This window comes from Syngnathus typhle, linkage group LG16, assembly GCF_033458585.1.
Source record: "Syngnathus typhle isolate RoL2023-S1 ecotype Sweden linkage group LG16, RoL_Styp_1.0, whole genome shotgun sequence".
Taxonomy (NCBI): Eukaryota; Metazoa; Chordata; class Actinopteri; order Syngnathiformes; family Syngnathidae; genus Syngnathus; species Syngnathus typhle.
In genome coordinates, this window is record NC_083753.1 from 1,009,741 (window position 1) to 1,027,894 (window position 18,154).

The window sequence follows — 18,154 nt, forward strand, 5'->3', positions numbered from 1 at the left end:
AGTGCTTTGGCAAAAAAAAAAAAGAAGCTTGCTACATCTCATTAGGCTGCAAGAAAGATCCCGAAGGCAGAAAATATATAATATGGTAAAATCATGCTTAAGTAACTTAAGTGGTTGCATAGACAAAAACCCGTTACGTTTTTGTGCCTTAAAAGATACTGCGAACTCAAAACAATGTGGTCATTTGTTATTACTAGTGAATGTTTACACAGTCGCCGAGCTTTCTTCCTGTCAAATCGCAAAGTGCAGGACCCGCCTCTTAGGGCTTTCTCTCAAGTGAAGGAGCAGCTTTTGGATGCATCATCGTGAAATCAAAGTTTTCCAAAAACACCATCGTTCATTCTTTTTTGGTGGGGAAAAAAAAGCAACCAGATGTGAATATGAAAAAGGCGCCAATGAGTAGGCCAGCCTTGCTATTTTTATTTTTTCTGTAATTTGAACAGCAACATGGTTGCACGGAATGAATCACTCCATAAAAAGTCTCAATTTCTGTGTGGCGCAAGAGCTTGTGAAACATCTTTAGGTATAAATCTGGCAAGACAACCTTTGCATGAGGAGCAGTACAATTGATATTCAAAATATCAAAAGGTCATTATTATTGCTTACAAGAACAGGCCTCGGGAAAAAAAAAACCCACTTCAGATGTAAATTAAGCACAAGTGGTGTTCTCGTGATTTGATTTGGACTCAGTTATTCACACATGCAGACACCTGCGCATATCAACAAGAGGATTCACTAGGCAACCGGACCAACCCTGCCACCTCTTAATCCGGGACAAACAAAAACGGAGCGGGAGATAAAACAAGAGCCCATAAGATGCCTTACCTCTGCTGCACCGGCCTTTTAATCTAAAAGCTCTTTGCAAAATCTCGCTGCTGTTCTGTCACCTTAAAGTGGATTCTCCCCATGAAGGCTTGTTGGGTCTTAAAGCAACAGAGACATGCTACGTTTGACTCACACACGAGCAAACACGCACGCTGGAAGACACGTGGAAATTCCCTCCCTTCTCTGAGGCAGAGGCGAATCACCGTCCTCCTGGGGTAACCCTGGGTAACGGCGCACAGGCTCGGAAAGCAGGACGACAGGGAGCGGAAAACTTCTCAACAGAAGCACTTTCTCAGAAAAAGAAGGAAGACTGTTTTATAGCTTCCATCAATTAAGAACCTCCACTCTTGTTTTTCCTTTATGGTATATAGAAGCCTCGCTTTTCCGTTGGCTCGGAGGGGAGGAGGATGCATGACTGGTTGCAGCCAAGGCAATTTTCCATAGTCGTCTGAGACGACTGGGCGAGACAAGCAGGCGTGGGGTGGCTGCAGAGTTGCCTTACAGGCAAAGGGGAGGGTGAGATGACTGGAGACTTTGTCGGATCACAAATGGCACAATAACCCCAGGAGGAGACCAAGGTGGCCAAGAGTCTGTGTGTGGTTAGTCCACACTGACAGGAAACAAAAGTCTGCAACACACGATTAAGTGACTTGTTTCTTGGGGCAAAAAATGGGCACAATTGTCCCAAAAAAAGATCTCTAAACATTCCCTGCTAGTGGAATTCGGGAGATGCTTTTGAAATGTTGTGACTAAGCCGGAGCCTGGTGGCGACACAGTCAAGACCGCCAGTGGTTTAAAACGCCACGCATGCCTCCATTTGACGATGGCTCACATAACTGTGGTCGCATAATTGAGTTGGGCCGATTTAGATGGCCGCAGTATAGCACAGTGCAGGACAAGCGGTGGGTGCTGGTTTTTTTTCGAATGCCAGACTGCTATAGCAGCTAGCAACAGTTCATACAGTTCAGCTCATTATGTCAAGTCAGGAGTTTGAAGATTTGTGCATGGTAAAAAAGCAAATCTGTACCAAGTAACCAACGATATCACCCTTGACTTCTTTTTTTTTCATAAGACATTTTCAAAGTCATACCCAAAGCGTGCTATTTGAGCAGCTGCTCAATAGGCATCCATCAGCCTGCTGTCTGACGTGACAACATCAGGATTCATCAGAGCTAAACATTGTTTGCCGTACAATAGTCGATGCGAAGGAGTCTGGCCTGCTCTCAAAGCCTTTTGTCTGCTCTAAAGGTTCGCGGGCAACACACTTGGTGGGAGTAGGATGCATGAAAAGAGAGAGAAGTCGACAAAGAGCACCACTGTGATGCATATTCATACAGAGCAGGTGCTTCAGGCGTTCTGCTCGAGCCAAACGGCGAGCGTCTTGATTAAGATCAATTACAACATTTTGCAAAGAAAGATCAAATCCTACGGGGGACTAATACAAAAACGATTATCAGTAGAAAATGTAAAGCAATTGGCTTGTTACAGTCTACGAGTATGAATAATTTTATTTTTTTTCACCTTGTGAAAAGACCTTCTCGTAACCAGACTAGCATATATTGCAAATATCATACAGATACAGGGAATTCGTTGTTTATTGCGAAGTAAAACGGAAATGATTAATAAACCAATTAACGACAAAAATATGTTCCTGTAGCCTCACAATACTATTTAGTTCACTTCAACTCAGCAAAAATAGCCTGCTGTATTTCTGATGGATTAGCGTGTTAAATTGTTAGCGCGCACTAAAGTCCATGTAAATGTTAATTTATGACATATTTAGCCACAGATTATGTTCAATAATCCCTATTTAATGAAAACAAAATCCCACTGGGGGTTGTGTGCTTGGGATATCGCTCGTGGGACCCGGACCTGACAAATGGAGGAAAGCTTGGGGAAGAAATATGGGAATTCATTCAGTGTGCTAATACTTATCACCCCTCAAAACAATTTAGCTTGGGGGTGTTTATGATCTGCCACGTGGGATTGCAGTCAGATGTAATTCATAAAAGGCACACGAGTATGGGGGCCATACGTTGATCCTGATTGGACATGCTCGTAAAGATCAGTACTCCGATAAACCCACAAACAAGGACTCAAATGTCTGGAGCCTCCAGATGCTTCATTGAATAATAGAGTATCAAATGAATGGATGGGTGAGAAATGATGGAATCGACTTAAGAACAGGGTGCTCTGAATCAGGGTCAGAGATCAAATGAAACCAATCACGCTCCAAGAGCCATCACAATAATTATGTGCTTCTCAAAATAAATCAAGACAGCAACATCCATTGCTAAGTGTGTATTATTCAGTGACCTTCTCCTATTCATCTCTGTTTACTGTAAGTGCCTTCAGAGGCATAATTTGTATGGACGGGCAAAGAGGGGATTGGTTACGCCACAAAAATCATGCAGTGAGAGCCGGAAGGCGTAGAAGTTCAAATCGGCTAATTTCACAAATTTATTGAACAGCAGAAGTTCATTTTAATGATTAAATACGCAGACAGTCATGAACTTACTCCAGAGCTACAGAATACATTTTCACCCTGATATGTTTTGGAGCATATTTGTACTATGAAAATAATGCTATCGACAACAAAAACAACCGGTGTGATACTTCATAATGACGCAAATCGATAATGTATTGAGTAAATTACTGTATTTGCATCAAATACATTTGATGAGAACTGTCAGACACTCAGCTGTTAAAAGGCCTGCATAATAGATGAAAATAAACGTATCCTGTTCAGGGTCACGGGTCTGCTACAACCTATTACAGATGACTTTAAGCAAGAGGCTGGGCATGTCCTGGACTGATCTCCAGTCAATAAAAGGGTCCATAAAGAGAGACAATCACTCAGATAGACTGTCAACCCCAAATCTCTTGACTGTAAGACGTGCTAGCCAGTCCTCCACTCTGCCGCCTGTAAATCCCCAAATTTAAATCCAGTGGTTCGATCTGACTTATACAAGTATGTGCAGTGGTCAGAAAAAGAAAACAACACAGACTGTAGAAGGAGCTTAAAGAGTTGGGTCGAAATCTATGAAACTCTCCCAAAAGGTTTGGTGATCATTTGCACTCCACAATTACCAGCAATTATATGCCCTCCCCAAAAAACATTTCTATTTAATCAATTCCGACATGAGATAAGAGCTCACAAATGCGTTCTGCTTGACATATTTTCCCATCAGAAATGAGCAGTACAATCTACGGAATTGTTGCAAGAGTGGAATGAATCAAAGTAAGGACATGTAGCTATTTTGAAGACGATAGGGGGAAAATGATAGGAATGAAGGTGGTGTTTAAAGAAAAACACTGAGTGCCAGTGTGGAAGCATAGGGTCGAATAAGAAACTAAAATAGAATGGAAAACATGACCTTGGTGACGTGCAGTAGATTTATATACATCTCCATTCTCCTTGTTGATAAAACAATATAAAAATGCTTTCAAACAGAGTAAAATGAAAATAATATTCGCTGTTAACAATACAGTAACAAACAAAACCATTCTCCTCATGTGGCACATTAAAGTGCAGGTACAGTAGAATTTGCTGAGGCTGCACTTTGTGACTCTGATCTATTATCCTACTGTAGTGGGAGCTAGAGCGATTAATAACATTCATGTACTCGTTATTAGCAAAGCCACTATAGTAGTGTTCTGCGGCGAGACTCACTCCATGTTCCCTTGATGACCCATCGAAGATCATTGACTGGTGCAGGATAATGAGATTCAGATGCTGGGAGTGCAACACTATCACGACAGGTTTCAGCACAACAATGGCGTCGTGGGGATTTGGGAGCATGAGCGGCACATGCGTAATTGGTAATCAATGTTCACAAACATGAATTAAAAAGTCACACAACACTCCAAATAGTATATTGAGGCATCGATTGGAGAAAGAATACAGTTTGGCTCCGTTCAGTAAGTTATACAAATATACTGCAGTTTTATTGCAGTTCATTGGTGGGCTGACATATATTCATTTGAAAATGGAAAAACTGAAATTTACTGCTTGGTGGAAACATGGCAAAACGCAGGATTTACTAAAATAATATGGAGAAATAAAGCAAAAAGACAAGACCGTGTGCACAAATTCATGGACGTAATCAACCAAACATTTAGTGTCCCAGAGAGGAAGTAACAGGCTCAAAATTGTTACTTTCCAGCCAAGATTGACACGTGGCTGGTGCATACCACAACATCGGGGCTAGTAGGCCAAACACTTTATGGCTTTGCCTCAAAACACACACTCTCACACACAAATACCTGCTATGCTAGCAGATAATGCATCACACTTGCAAGGGCCCCTGATTTGCATCCAGGGAATTAGAAGGTCTATGAATTGTTGAATGGGTCTTCAATCCATCATACCACCAGACAGTCATTAATTCATCTCTGCGTTCTTGAGGAGTTGTGACACCAGCAGAGATTTGCTTTTGGATTATTTTTTAAATTGATTCAATAATTCAGACTCCAGAATAGAGAAATATACTATTCTTTCTGTATGTTTGTTGCTCAACAAAGGCCGCTCGAGTTGCTTCTTTAATTTCCAACTCAGTTTGTGGCAGACGTGTGATGTCATATATGCTGTGATCGTGACAGCTCTGATCAACTGGTTAAAGGAAAGTTGAATTGCCTCACTTTCCTCCATAACTGCTTCAAAAACAAAGTTTATGGAGAAAAAGCTTTTGTTCGTTTGTTACGTTTGTATAAATGCTTTATGGTGTGTGTTCTGTCAACTGTATCTTAGGTTAATAAAATTGGTTTGCAAGTAGCTGTAAGAAATATGCGGAAGTGTAATGATTAATCTATTATCAATCCATACATTATCTACCGCTTATTCGGAGTCGATTAGCAGAGACAGCAGCTTCAGCAGGGAAGGCCGAAATTTACATGTTCATTATAAAAGTAGGATTTGACAATTTTTGTTATCGACTAATTCGCTTCAACTCAAGACTGAGATGAGCGTTATGTCTTAAAATCCATATTATGGTATAAACGGAATTCCTTGGCTGTGATGGTACCAAGCATGACATAAACTTAAGTGTAAGTTATTTAAATATATAAATATTTCCTGTTAAAAGAATACAAATACCCTGCTGATTCTGATTGGTGAGTTTTGCAACAGAGGCTGCGTGAGATTAGACTATAGTTGACAAAACAGATTCTGGATCACACGAAGCCTCGGCAATCACATGATTGTGTTGTCTGGAATCGCAATTTCAATGAAGAACCCCTACAACCTTAGTGTAGGGATGCTAAATCACTGACGTGACGTGGAAATGGAAGACTAGAGGGCAGGTAATAGATGTGGTCAAAGCGTGACGATTCAAGTCTGATCTAGCAATGTGGCGCTCCTGTTACGTATGGCCTCTTAAAGGCCAAAGTGCAGATCAAAGCCGGGCCAAACGCATCTTGAATTAATCTCCGGTAGGTCTAACTGTGGCCACAGGCAAATGACCTGGAAAAACAAAGCCGTGAAAATTTAAAGCTGACTAACATCAAGCTAAGGAAATTGGCAGGTCAGACTGATTGTTGCTAGCTCAGCACTTTCATCAGTCACATGTGCCAAAGTCTTAAACAGTGACAGTGAAAGCCAAGATGACGTGAGGCTATTATGGGTGGTTACACAGTCTGGAACTGCCTGCCTGCTTTGCTCGCCATGGTCAAGGTCACAATTGCAAAGAGGCTACTCAGGAGCCATTACCACACTGGGGTGACTAAATAAATGGACAGTAGCTGTCAAGTCAATGACTTCATCAAAGGGTTTGAGACCAACGCTAATGGCAAAACCTTTCTATGAAATCATCAATAAATGAAAATTAATCTCATTCAAGTCCAAACCTATTGAATTCTGTTGTTCTTGCATAAACAAAGCATCACGTGAGACATCTTGGCCTACATGGAATAAAGCAAATGTGTGTTTCCCACAGCAATTAAACATAACGTACTTAATGTAGCCTCTAATAAAGTGCCCCATTTTAAGAGTACAACTAAATTCTCACGTGAAGTAGCCATTCTCTGACAGGTAACCGAACACAATGTTGATCAAAGGTTAGTAAATCCCCAAAGCAACAAATGTGTTTATTAAAATCCTGTGAGGAAACTGTGGCTTTAATACACCTTCAGGATGAGGGTGACATAAAATGGAGGTTATGAGTTACCAAGCCTGTCAATAGGAGGTTTGAAAATCAGATAAGGCAGAAATGTGAGCGACCTTGCATTCTGGAGCAGCTACAATTGGCGAGGCAGCTGGATATGGGCCAAACACACAAACTGTAATTTTATTCTACTTTGGGCCACCGTGAACGTATGAGTCAACATGTTGCAGTAGGTCCGAAAAAAAAAAAAAAGACTTCTCAAGATAAAACGTCATCTGACTCATTTCTGTAATGAGGGACACATTGTTTCATTTGATTTGTTCATGTCTATTAGCATTGCACTGGATCTTGTTTGATAAAATATGTAGATTTTCAATTTGCAGCGATGAAACAAAAGACCGTGAGCATGAGTGTATTGGCCGTGTGAACACGTGATGTTTGTCCAAGGTTGGATTCATCCATCTTTCCGACAAGCGGAAACAGATTTAAATTTCAACATTTTACAGCTCAGTCTGAAAGCGGTCAAAAAGGCTGGAGTAAAGATTAGGTTTCACAGCGGGAATTATCACGAGAAATTAGCTGGGAGCCGCTATCGGCTCTAATCCAGAGCAGGTGTTCCGCAAAGCTACGTTGCAACGTTAAAATACACAACGCAACAAAAGCCGTCGTTTTCTCACCAAAACTAGTTTTTCAACTCATGTGAATGAAAAGATGAAAAGATAATTCTTTGCAAAACAATCCCATTTACTCACTTCCGCGAGGCTGTTCCAGAGAATTGTGGTCAATACAAACCGTAACAAATGTTCTTGTGCACGATATGTCTCGGCTTAGCACCAGAAACTGAGCCATGTTTGTGACATTTTTACAGATGTGATTAAATGAAGGTTTATGCCCAGAATAACACAAAGAGCCCTGGTCACGATGCCGTCATCATGTACACTAGACAAACCAAAACAACAATGGGAGTCTAAAACGACAGCATTCGTGACAAAAAGAAAATAATGGCCATCTTTTAATTCTTAATGACAAAGATAAATTCCAGAACTGATTGAATTAGTGGTCAGGGAGCAGATGTGGCAGTCTAGTGATATCCCGTATAACCCTCTTGGTAGGATTTAAACAGGCAGATGCGCTACCAGCAGGGGCCATGAGAGGTCAAGCTGTTCCATTATGAGAGGACAAGGGTGGTATTTATTCACTGCCTTGCCTTCCTAAAAGGGGGAGGGGCCTTAGAAGAGATGGATCCTTAACCCTTGAGGCGAAGGGCTGATTACAAACCATCCCCTGTTCTTCTCAATTGCTGGCGGACATGCAGCACATCCAGAAAGATTCAAGGCAAGGCAGAAAAGTTGAGAAAGTTGAGAGCCAGACATTCGACTCCGCAATGATCCAAAGTGTTCCTAAATGCTCCCAGGAGGAGAGGAGGGGGAGAACCAATCCACAGAAAAACAATAATGATCATGACAGAAGACGGCAAGTGAAGCTGTGTGAGGCCGTATCAAATTGGTTGGGATGCACCCCTGCATTTAAGACACGATTTCCAGTCCTGGTGTTTTTCATGCCGTGTATGTGTTTTGGCTCTGGTACCCCAGTGGTAGGCGCAAGCATATTGAATGGCTTGCCAAAAGCCACAGAGCAAAGCATGCTGGTGAAAAAAGATCACAAAGGAGAAGGGATGCCTTCCAGATGGTAAAAATATTCTTTAAAAAAATAAAAACGGCAACACAATTTGCGACAAAACCGTTCCTGTTCCTCGAGGGAGAGTGAAAACTAAAACATTATTTAAAACACGAGAAAACTCATCTGTAAGCAAGCGGATGAAAAGGAAATAAAAAAAAAATCCAGTGTGAGCAATGATACGTGAGGCCATTAATATAACATGACTGCATAAGTACAGCTTTCACTCGGGCCCTCGAACCATAACAACCATCTCAGCTGACAGGAAAACACAGATCCTGGCATGTCTCTCGGTTATTATTAGTTGAAGACGATGCACACCAGAGTGGACATGCGCGTTCTAAAACATTGTTATTAGTGCACATGAAGGCAACCGCAAGTTTCCAGGAGAAAGTGAGGTGCAGACCACAGGGCTTGCTGTTGGAGACCCGCAGTGACACACAATATTATTCCAGAGGAGAAAAGAAAGACAAGGCACGAAACTCAAAAGTAAATATCAGTTATTAGAATCATTATTTAGAGTTAAGGTCTCTGTCAGACAGAGGCAGGGAGCGGAGGCTCCATAAATGACAAGAATGATAGATGGGTGAAAATAAAATCCACAGTTCTTGATTGTATTGCCTGGGAAGATGAATCACAATACCTTTTATTTCATCTAAGTGGACACCAGTGGTTGAAAAAATAAGATATTTGTCAATAGATCGCTAAGTATTTATTCAGTAAATATTTCCCTTTTTTTCCACTAAGATATTACCGTATTTTCTGGACTGTGAGGCGCACGCACCTAAAAACCTAAAATGTTCTCAAAAGCCTACAGTGCGCCTTATAGTCTGGTGCGCCTTATATATGGACCAAATTCCTAAATTTAAACTGGCTCGAAGCATTGTGTCATGAAATCAATCATAAGTGGCCCGCTGAAGACATGAATCAAAAAGACTATGGATCATTATTTTGTGATTATAACGTAATTTGTTACGTCTGAAGTTGAAATAAAAATGATAAAATGGAGAATGATTTGATTTGGATTAGAAATCTGACATGATGCATTAATGGTGCGCCTTAGTCAGTCCGGTGCGCTTTATATAAGGACAAAGTTTTAAAATGGGCCATTCATTGAAGGTGCGCCTTATAGTCCGGTGCGCCTTATAGTCCAGAAAATACGGTATTTAACTCCTTAAATTCTCACGTGTTTTACCCCAACAGCTGGGATAAATTGATCAACTTTTAAACATTTTTAGGTAAAAAATAGAATCACCCCCCCTCCCCTTTCTTAATCTTCTTGTCCAAAGTGTTAATATCGGCAGACGCTGAGGTCATTTTCTTTTTCCAAGGGAGATGGACTGCGCAAGTGAGCCACAGCAGCCCTTGTTCATCCACACACAGTGATTCCCTCAAACACACACATAGACTGATTTTGCACATCCCTTGTAGTTAGTATGAGTCATGTGTTCCACTCTTACCACACAGAGTCAGTCTAAACTGTAGACGCTTAGAAACATCTGGAAAAGCCACCAAATATGTTTCCATCCTCTAGCTCCTGACTTCTATACTAAACAGACAGACGGACAAATTGGTAATCTTACAGAATCAATTCAAATTATCCCTGTTAAAAAAAAAAAGGGTAGTTAGTTTTGCTCAGAAAAAACAAAACAGAACCAGTGCAGACGAAACAAAGCAGTTCAATCCCCGGCCTTTAATAACATTAGCAAAGAGCTGCGGACAAATTACAAGTCGGCTCCTCCGATGACCGTTGAATGTCAAGTGCCGTAAATAGCCTCTGGTATCGCCTGCAAACACGTGTGTTGGGTATTTACATACAATAGCTTGACGTAATGGTTCTTGCCATCCGCTTTGTAATCACAAACTGAGCTATGACCTGTCTGAACCTAATTTAATAATTTACGTTTGGGTTTTTTTTCCCCTCAGGGAACTTGCTCAAAATTGCCACATACAGTACACTGAACGGAAGCAAACTTTTAACAATGGATTTTATTCGCTAGTGCTTTTAGGCCATGCAGGTGTAGTGAGCAAGAGAGGGGTCTCCCCCCCTCCCTTAGGCAAACAGAGCACACCTTTAGTTAAAACCGCTCTTATGCAATAACAGAGGAGAGATTGTTCTTGGCACTGCCAGCGGATTAGTGGAGGTGGATGCTTGTGTTAGATAAGAAACGGTGTTTAAAATCTGGGCATCATGTAAGGCACAGGTGTCAAACTCAAGGCCCGGGGGCCAGATACGGCCCACCACATCAGTTTATGTGGCCCGCGAAGACAAATTGGGCATCAAATTCGGGTGTCATTACTAGAATTGCAAATTGTCTTCACTCTTAATAATATCTCTTTTTTAAAATATTTGACCAGTTTTTCTCATCTGATTTGAAAACGAGTTATTAGTTTGTTTTGTAGCTTTTACTGTATATAATATGAGGTGCTCATACATTTATTTGGGTTGACAAATCATAATGGCCCTCCGAAAGAAGCTATGACGACAATGTGGCCCGCGAAAAAAATGAGTTTGACACCCCTGATGTAAGAGAAGCCTGAAAGAGAATATCATCAGGCCCGGTGATACATAAAATAAAAAATAAAATTAAACCTCATAGGAATTGTTTTCATTCCTGCATCACATTTAGCATGGCTGTCAAGAAGATTTTAGGAAACAAGGTAACAAGGTGCCCATGTGATCCAAATTGTCGCCATTTGATCCCCGGGGACTCCAAGAACAGACGACAGATGAGTGTTCTTATCGTAACATTCTTTGCAATGAGCTAACATCCTCTTCCGTCTGACAGCTGAGGCCTGACAGACAAACAAGGCCTGATGATTGTATCGCTCCAGGAAACACGAGCTTTGGTTACGTTTACCTCGTTTTTTTTTTTTTTTAAAGGAAAGAGAGTTAATTGAGCATGTTCAGAGAGTCAATAAGGGACCGCCAAGGACCAGAATGTGTTGACACTGGCCGGACGCCAAATGACTGAATCAACATGACAACGCTTGGGGAGTAAGAAATCAAGAAAAGAGATTATCTGGCTTGGATATCAAGCCGGCTTCTGCTCAAGTGGAGAGTTGGTTGAAGAGAGGAGTGTTAATGAGGCTCCTCAACAACACAACACTGAAACAAGTGCTACCAAAGCCAATCCGAAGAACTTTGGGTCTCATGTTTCTGAACAGGTGGAATAACCACAGCTAGCCACTAAGACTAGACTAGACAAGAATGCCTTTATTGTCATTTTAGAGCAGATGTACCGTATTTTCCGCACTATAAGGCGCACCGGATTATAAAGCAAACCTTCAATGAATGGCCAATTTTAAAACTTTGTCCATATATAAAGGCGCACCAGATTATAAAGCGCGAAGAATAAATAACTCAACGTTGCTCAATCACAATATAGTAACAGTCGAAATAATAAAAACAATAATATATCAATAACTCAACGTTGCTCAAACGTTAATATCACACAAAATAAACACGTAAAGCTTACTTTAATAAATTAGTCCTCATCCATGAATCCATATATATACGGCGCACCGGATTACCTTTTGAGAATATTGGAGGGTTTTAGGTGCGCCTTATAGTGCGGAAAATACGGTACAATGAAATATTTCTGAGTTTTGAGCCTACCATTAACAAAGGTTGACGAAATATTCCATAAAGTCCATAAAGAATAATTACTATAAAAAAAACGCATTAGTATTTTTGCTTTCATTATGTTCCAATTTCTTTGTAAATAATTAATGAAGCATTAACTGAGACATGTGCATGAGGAAATCAGCAAGGAAATTGTATAACATGCTAGCTGGTAATCAAGATAACGATGACTCAGTCTGACCGGAGGTCTGCGTGTTACTGGGCAACATTGTAAATTGTTTGCGGTTAGCTTTTTTCGCTCCACCGAGGCCAAACTGAACAACAATGAGGGAATAAATCCTGAACCCGCACTTTAATCTGGATACACACCTAAACTTAATGACTTGATCCTTGTCACGTGCACCACCGTCTCACAAACGAGTGGTTTTCATGTACAGTAATCATGTCAACATACAAACGGACAATATGACGATATTAACTGCTTGCTGTTGGGGTGAATCAATTCCCACTTAACGTTCCCTTTATGAGTCTAGGTTAGTCCGCCATCAACATGATGTCAGCTGAGTCAAGCGACATAGAGCCTCTGCTTTGACCTTAAACAGGATAAGGCTCACAGAAAACAGATGGATGGATCATAGTCGGCCAAAACACAATCCTTCATGTTGAGGGGTTATGTAAATACATTGACTGAGGTGAATGTGCTAGACAACAGATGAAGTACACACTTCCTATTTTTTTTTCTTCTTCTCCAAGATGGAAAGTCAATCTATCCATCTCCACCCACGTGACGAGCAGGTGGGACATGGTGGAGTAAAAGGTGAATTTGCATCATCCATCATGTAGGAACAATACAAGACACACGGCGCCAAGTGGAGCACTTTGGCAGTTGCACCAGCTGTGTTTGCTTTTCCAATCGGGATAGTAAGTGACATCCGATGGCGACCGGAGCATGGATCAATCATGATTTTTATTGTCACTCTGATCGACCCGAGAGACGGCTTTAAGCCAACGAGCGGGTGCATTTCCATGTTAACAAGATTGCTGGTTTACCATAAAAAATGTGCAAACGTGTTTTAAGGGAAATCGATCAGAAACACAAATGTGGTTGGGAATAACTCATTTTTACAAGGTTCTCCATCAATGTCAAGTTATCAACTTTCCATATGTGTGCCAGTACATCAGCATGTTTTTTTTTCTGATCAAACACCAAAATAAGTCATCTTACATGGCGGACTACAGAAAGCGAAGATTTGGACCAATCGTTTTTTTCAAAATGGTTATCGATTAATTTGATAATAATTACTTGTCGATTAATCGATTAATTGTGGCAGTTTTTTTATTCATTAAATTGATGGTAAAGACCTGTTTAGTCATTTGACATTTAAATTGATACAAAGTGACGTGATAGTTTCATATGTGCATTATTTCGTATTGTTTTACTGTCCTGCATTTTACTGAGATGTGATTCCGTCGTCTATTTTGGGAACCTCGTTAGGACGAGCTCTCAATATGATGCGGAACAGTTCTAGGCCACTGCAAAGTATAACAACAATCATTGCTCATTAAATCCCCACCATTGTTAGAGCGTCAATGCTTAATGAAGCCGATTTGATTTGCGATATCGATCTTGTAGCGGATCACCACCGAAACGGTACGGAATGTTGTAGATGGTGAGTCACTGCAAAAAGTTATTTCTCTCCTTTTTCATCAACTTCAACCATCCACCTGGAAGCTTTTAATCCTGCACCTTGTGACAAATGGTTAAAGCCGCTGTCCTCTTTCAGTCTTTATTTTCTTTGCACAGCTTACAGACCATCCTTTTTTGCAGGTGACCCCAAAGGTGTGCTTTAATCTCCCCCCCAAAGACTTAAGAGAGCATGACTGGGCGCACCTTGTTCTGCCGGATCAGACCTTGCTGCGCCGCTGAGCTTAAATAGAAGATTTGTTTGTGCATCAGCAGATGCCCAAGTGCAGCTTGACTGAGTAAATCCTCTCAAAGTGGACACATGAGTGTGGGTCCACAAATTCAGCTGCATGAGATAACTTTTGAGTAAAGTTTCAGGGTCACTGAATTATGCATCAAGTAAAATATGAAGCCCATTTCTTTACCGTCACTAAAAGCCATGGCGGTATGATTGGGTTTATGTTTACTATATGCAAACTCAGGTCAGAGCCAGTTCATGTGTCTTTTAGGTGACCTTCGCTTTCTAAATGACAAGTCTCGGGCCAGGATGCTGTCAGCACCAGCCTCTAGTTAAGTTTCTTTTTATAGCAACCTCTCCAGATGCTGCTGCATGAACACAAGACAAATAGAATCTAAACCACAGCAGCAGAAAATAGAAACACACGAGCCACCATCACATCGGCCACACTTGAACCTGGAAGCCATAAAAAGAACAAATGTGACCATTTAGTCCAAATGAATTCAAGTTAAATCCGTCTGGAAGATGGGTGCACCATCTCCACCTTGGAGGATGACACCATGTGACAGCAAGCATAGATGCTAGCTTGATAAATCACATGCACGCTTTGCCATATATGGAGAAAAACGCAGAGGGGAGAAGACATGAAACATTGACGACTTCAGAATTAACAGCGGTTCAAACATCCTAATAGGCTGCAGAAGCGTTGGAACAAAAAAAAAAAAAAAATACTGCTGGCTACACAGACCATCAAAAGAGAAGAAAGGTTATTTTCCATCATCCATTAGCCTGCACGACCATGCATAATTCACACTAAATGAACTGACATCAACAACAAGAATGATTTGCATGGGAGAAGTTTATGTGGGAATGAGCTCACTGCTTTAAATGTCTGTGACCACCCACCAAGGAAGATGGCTGACATTACATGCCTGATTTTTTTTTTGTCAAGAATCAACATATTTGACAGCGGACCTCCCTCCTGTCACAAAAGAGAACAACCAGAAGCATCACATGCTAAAAGGAAATTACGGCTCACACTCAATTGCCATCACACACACGAAAAAAAAATGAAATAACAAACATCATGTTCTGTGCGGTGGATAACATTTCCTCACCTCAAAAATGTGAATGGCAGGGACAAAAAAAATACAAAAACGGTGCCGCAACTTCTGAGCCACCAAGTTTAGTTTCCACAGTTAAAAAAGAGAGCACACACATACACACAAGAAATACAACAATTATAGAAGTTGATTACGAGTTCTTTATGGTCCATTAACCAGGCAGAACCAACGAGGCTGGTCTCTTGCTAACAGACATTGTTTAGCATCTTACTCTGGCGCTCGTGCCGCCTCAGTCCAATTCCAGTGCAAATGAGGTAAACAGAATTCCCACAATTTCAATGCCTCATAAAGCGATCACTAATGATGCTAATTAGGACATAAATATCCCAAAAGAGTGAATCAGCACATGGATGGTGGCCAAGCAGAACCTTTCCAGAAATGACTCCCAACCATCCTCCAAGCCATGTGTGATTCAAAAGGTACAAGTGACACAGTTGTAGGTTGCCAAGGGGAAAAGGGCCAAAATTGCCAAAAGGCTGGCTTTCTTTGCTCTTGTCAGGCCACTCACTTGGGGGGGGGATGCCCTTTTGTTGGCTCTGCATGATCCCTGAGAGCCCATTGCAAGCAGCACACGGCCAAACAACAATAGAGAGCAACCAAATTGCATTCTAATACAACTAGTGGTCATGTCCTGTGATTGAGTGCAATGGGCCCATAAATAAAACAGTAAGAGTGTGACATCACACTGAGCTAAACGGGTATGATCTCCTGAGCTAATATTAGAATGCAATAATACACATTACATTTATCCATTCATGCTTATCCCTTATTTTTGCCACGGTTTGTGCGTCAGTCTCTCTAAAAGGAATTTGGGCGTAAGGCGGGGAACACCCTGAAGTGGTCTGCAGTCACTCACAGGGCATATTTATTTAGAAATAATTATCCTGCACTCGTTTATGGACATTTGGAATTTAGAGCTTTTTAATTTTTTTCTTAGGGGGGTGTGCCACGCAAGCACGAAAAAAAGCTTGAAATCTGCACACAGAAAAGATTGGCAACCAAAAATTGAGACCCGTCACACTACACATTTTATGACCCATTACAATATTAAGAATTTTTTTTTTTTTTGCAATATGCAATTCATAATTCAATGACTAGATTGCATCTATGTGTGCACAAAGTGTAAGCACAGCCAAAGTTAAAGCGAGTATAAATAAAAGTTTCGTTTAGTTGCGTCGAACGATGCACTGAAACACTTGTTGGTCAAACATGATTAATCATCGCGTTTTGCAACAAAGCAGTTTAATAAGGGGGGGGGGGGGGGGGGGGAACACTCCCCAAGAGCGGAAGATTGAAATTGCATTAATAGATTTGCCGTGTGAAACGATATGTTTGTTCAACGGAACCGAACAAAGCGCACGTGAAACTAAAATAAAGTTGCACACTCACCGTTTAGTGTTTCCTCCGCTCAAACATACTGTAAATCTCCGCACAGCGTCAAAGCAGAATTGGGTTGTATTTTGACGCAATAAAAAAGAAGCGTGCTTGGTCGATATGTTACTTTCACGGGTCGTGTTGTTTCCAAGCAGGACGGAGAACGCGGAGAAAAAGCCGACTCCTCCCAGACATTGTTGCAGGGGGGGGCAAGGGGGGACTCCTCCTTCCCTCGGACAACATAAAGAGGGGCAAGGCCCAGCTTGCTACCGTTTCCTACCTTTTTCATATTCATAAATACACGCGTGAGCGTCTTCACGAATTCAAGGCATTATTTCCATTCACATTAATGACTTAATGTACAGCACTCATGAAGATAGCTACGGAAGAGGATTAGGGCCAGTGAAGAAAAAAAAAACGAGGGGTGAAAGGATTCTGACTTTATTCTCAGAATTCTGACTTTAAAGTGGGAATTCTGACTTTATTCTCAGAATTCTGAGAATAAAGTCAGAATTCTGAGAATAAAGTCAGAATTCCCACTTTAAAGTCAGAATTCTGAGAAAAAAAGTCAGAATTCTGACTTTAAAGTCAGAAATTGGGAATTCTGACTTTAAAGTCAGAATTCTGACTTTATTCTCAGAATTCTGACTTTAAAGTGGGAATTCTGACTTTAAAGTCAGAATTCTGACTTTATTCTCAGAATTCTGACTTTATTCTCAGAATTCTGACTTTATTCTCAGAATTCTGACTTTATTCAGAATTCTGAGAATAAAGTCAGAATTCTGACTTTAAAGTCAGAATTCCCACTTTAAAGTCAGAATTCTGAGAATAAAGTCAGAATTCTGAGAATAAAGTCAGAATTCTGAGAATAAAGTCAGAATTCTGACTTTAAAGTCAGAATTCCCAATTTCTGACTTTAAACTCAGAATTCTGACTTTATTCTCAGAATTCTGAGAATAAAGTCAGAATTCTGAGAATAAAGTCAGAATTCTGACTTTAAAGTCAGAATTCCCAATTTCTGACTTTAAACTCAGAATTCTGACTTTATTCTCAGAATTCTGACTTTAAAGTCGGAATTCTGACTTTATTCTCAGAATTCTGACTTTATTCTCAGAATTCTGAGAATAAAGTCAGAATTCCCACTTTAAAGTCAGAATTCTGAGAAAAAAAGTCAGAATCCTGTCACCCCTCGTTTTTTTTTTCTTCACTGGCCCTAATCCTCTTCCGTAGATAGCCGACTTAATACAGTAAAAAGATAAAAAGACACAGATCGGTTGAAAAGCAGCCGTTTTCTGTCACGTTAAAATTTGAACATTAATTATAATTTAGTTATTTTGTTTTTATATGCACAGGAGTAATAGGAGTGAGAGAGTCTAAATGCCTATTGTAAAAACAATTAAAGGGAACCTTTGACGGCCTATGTCCATCAAGAGGTACTGATCGGGAAACGGAGCATGATTGTGAAGTTTGATGAATGCATTTCTATTTTTGTTAGTCCCTCCACGAATCTGTAGAAAAAAAACATTGATTCCATCCATCCATCCA

General features: G+C 40.7%; 1 protein-coding gene across 7 annotated transcripts in view; it reads right to left on the minus strand.

Moving 5' to 3' along the window:
• The window catches only part of tiam2a (TIAM Rac1 associated GEF 2a), a 72,552-nt gene that overhangs the window by 37,591 nt on the left and 16,807 nt on the right, over nucleotides 1-18,154 (minus strand). For 3 of the 7 annotated variants that reach the window (XM_061301594.1, XM_061301595.1, XM_061301588.1), the window contains exon 1: nucleotides 16,625-16,784. The exons of 1 other annotated variant lie outside the window; for it this stretch is intronic. The gene's annotated coding sequence lies outside the window, so the exon portion shown is untranslated. Of the gene's footprint in view, nucleotides 1-825; nucleotides 977-16,624; nucleotides 16,785-18,154 lie in introns of those variants that run through there. 3 more of the 7 variants (XM_061301598.1, XM_061301599.1, XM_061301591.1) reach the window with 2 other exon arrangements.